This window comes from Brassica napus, chromosome C9, assembly GCF_020379485.1.
Source record: "Brassica napus cultivar Da-Ae chromosome C9, Da-Ae, whole genome shotgun sequence".
NCBI classification, from domain to species: Eukaryota; Viridiplantae; Streptophyta; class Magnoliopsida; order Brassicales; family Brassicaceae; genus Brassica; species Brassica napus.
The window spans coordinates 30,687,838-30,691,100 of record NC_063452.1 but is presented as its reverse complement, the minus strand read 5'-3'; the positions used below and the strand labels follow the sequence as shown (position 1 = coordinate 30,691,100).

Sequence of the window (3,263 nt, the reverse complement as noted above, 5' to 3'; positions counted from 1 at the left end):
ACCAGTAGACATACTCGGAGCAGCGCACAAGGACCACTACATCAACTGACCAACGACGAACTCGCAAGATTAGAAAGACAGAACCGTCAACAGCCGAGAACAACTGACACCAACATGAGTGATCACGGCAATCAGGATGACCTCACTGCTGCATTGGCAATCATTCAACAACAAATGCAGACTCAGCAACAACAGATGTTGCAGATGCAGCAGACCATCCAAAATCAGCAACAAGCTGCTCAAGAATTAGCTGAGAACGCTGCGCGAGAAGAGTGTGGTGCTCCTATTGGGGAGCGGAACCTTCCGCGGAACTTCGCTACTAACCGCTCCCCCATCAACCCTCCTCCTTGCACTCGGCAAGACTATGAGATCAAACCTACACTGATAAATCTGGTACAGAAGAGCACGTTCAGCGGTCTCACTACTGACATCCCGATGGACCACATCGAAGCCTTTGAGAGAATCTGCAATTTCTCTCGCTCTAACGGAGTGCCACCAGATTATGTCAAATGCACGCTGTTCCCATTCTCTCTTGAAGGGAAAGCTTCTCGCTGGCTCCAATCTATGCCGACCGGTTCTCTTACCTCATCGAACCAGGTCCGATCAGCGTTCCTGAGCCACTTCTACACGAAGTCTAAAACCGCGGCTCTACGACACAAGATCTCCAATTTCGAGCAGAAGTCTGATGAACCTTTTCATGAAGCTTGGGAGAGGTACAAGGAGTACCAGAGAGAGTGCCCGCACCATGGGTTTGACGATGACTATATATTGGAGGTGTTCTATGATGGAGTGAGCTATGAGTTTCGAAACACCCATGATTCTTCGAGTAATGGAGACTTCATGACTCAAACCACACCTGGTGCGTTCGAGCTGATTGAGAACATGGCTTCAAGTTCACTAAACAAGAACAAGGAGCATGACCCCTCGAAGAGTGTGAACAGCATAGATGATCTCGCTGCAAAGGTGGACCAACTGCTTAAGGGAAACCAAAGCCAAGTGTTCATAATGGAAGAAGCAGCTCCTGAGAAGAGTGCCGGTTACCTGGCGTTTGATGCTGAAATATCAGGAGACGATCAGCAAGAGGTGAGCTACGTGAATGGGCAAGGATGGCAGCTCAAAAACTACCACCCAAACCCTAACGTGAGGAACAATCCACAGCTTTTCTGGCCTAAGCAAGACAAACCAGCTGATCCTGCACAGAGTAACCAAGGTCAGTATGTCGGGAATCAAAAGAACTACCAACCCCGGACCTATGTTCTAAGCCAACCGCAGAATAATCCTCCTCAGATGCAGAAACACCAGAACACTCAGCCAGCTACCTCCGCTCCTGTCGCTGTTCCGCAAGATGAGAAAAAAGCTAAAGCTATGTTGCAGCAGCTGCTCCAAGGACAACAGCTCCAAGGGAAGGCTCTAAACCAGTTTACTACCAAGATCAATACCAGAATGAACCATATATTCAGCGATTTGAGCACCAAATACGACAATGTCACGAGTCATATGAGACAGATGGACATTCAGATTGCTCCGACTGCTGAGAGCGTCAAGAGGAAACAAGGTACTCTACCTGGGAAAACCGACAAAAACCCTAAGGAGTGCAATGCGGTTGAGTTGAGAAGTGGAAAGCAACTGTCTGAGCCGGTAAAGAAGAGGTTCACTGCGGCTGAGAAGGGGAAGCAGAAAGAGTCGGAAAAACCACCAGCCGAAACCCCGGTAGCTGAGAAGGAGAGGGAACCAACAGTTGGAACCAATTCGCCAGGGCCAGAACAACCAGCTGAGGCTGTCCACCCGATCCCAGAGCCTGTTCCTGCTCGCGAATAAACTCCTAAAGTCCCTTACCCTGTTCCAGCAAAGGCTACTCGTAAGGACCGAGAGAAGATGAAGTACAGAAAGATGCTGGAGGACCTAACCGTCTGACTCCCCTTGATGGATGCGATCCAGATGATGCCCTCCATGCGCAGCTTTATGAAGGGATTGATCTCAGGAAAAATATCAGAGGAGAGCGAATTCATGACTGTCTCTAAGGAGTGCAGCGCCGTGCTTCAGAACAGGCAGATAAAGAAGCGAGGAGACCCTGGCAAGTTCGTCCTCTCTATCCAGATTGGGAAGACAGTTTTCTCATTCTCCTTGGTTGATCTGAGATCCAGCGTAAACCTCATGCCCTACTCTGTAGCACGACGTCTGGGATACACGCATTTCAAACCAATTAAGATGTCATTGGTGTTCGCGGATAGATCAGTTTAATCCCCGGTTGGTATTCTAGAGGATCTCCAAGTAAAAGTCGGGAACACCTCTGTTCCAGCAGACTTCGTAGTTCTAGAGCTGGAAGAGGAATCCAAAGATCCTCTCATCTTAGGAAGATCGTTCCTATGTACTGTTGGAGCCATCATTGATGTGCGGCAAGGGAAGATTGATCTCAATCTGGGGGAAATAGTCATGCAGTTCGAGATGGATGAGTTGCTGAATAAGCTGATGCTGGATGGACAGTCCTTCGAGGTGGATGAAGGGATTGATCCGTTGCAACCTCGCGACGGGATGATCGAGGAGATTCTTACAGAAGATCCACTTGAGCTTGCACTAGTAAGAGCTGAGGCCGAGCAGAGTGTCGAGAACATTGACGCAGACGGGTATGCTAAGATGCTTGACTCCGCAAGGAGTATGGGAAGAATGGTGGCGAGTCTAAGTCTGGGGGAAGAAAGCAACAAGGACGAGAACACTCCAACTTGAGCGACCCCTTTACCGAACTCGCCTGTTCCGCCGAACCTACCTGATGATCCCTTGAGCGAGTTGAAGGCTCCCAAGGTTGAGCTAAAACCCCTTCCCAAGGGGCTCAGGTACGCTTTCTTAGGTCCGAGTTCTACTTACCCAGTCATTGTGAACGCTGAACTCAATAATGTGGAAACTGCATTGCTTTTGTGTGAGCTTAGGAAGTATCGCAAGGCATTAAGATATTCACTAGCTGACATACCTGGCATCTCACCTGATATATGCATGCATAGAATGCACCTAGAAGATGAATCAATGACTTCTGTTGAACATCAGAGGAGGTTAAACCCGAATCTAAAAGCTGTTGTTAAGAAAGAGATAATGAAACTTCTTGAAGTGGGTGTGATTTATGACATATCTGATAGTAAGTGGGTTGGCCATGTTCATGTAGTACCTAAGAAAGGTGGGATCACTGTTATCACAAATGAAAAGAATGAATTGATCCCTACTAGAATAGTGACAGGACATCGCATGTGCATTGATTTCAGAAAATTAAGTGT

At 48.0% G+C, this 3,263-nt stretch overlaps 1 non-coding gene across 1 annotated transcript; it reads right to left on the bottom strand.

Moving 5' to 3' along the window:
* Positions 1-645: 645 nt before the first annotated feature.
* LOC125593649 lies at positions 646-752 on the bottom strand. The gene has a single exon (XR_007329549.1). It is a non-coding gene; the product is annotated as a small nucleolar RNA R71 (small nucleolar RNA).
* Positions 753-3,263: the final 2,511 nt, after the last annotated feature.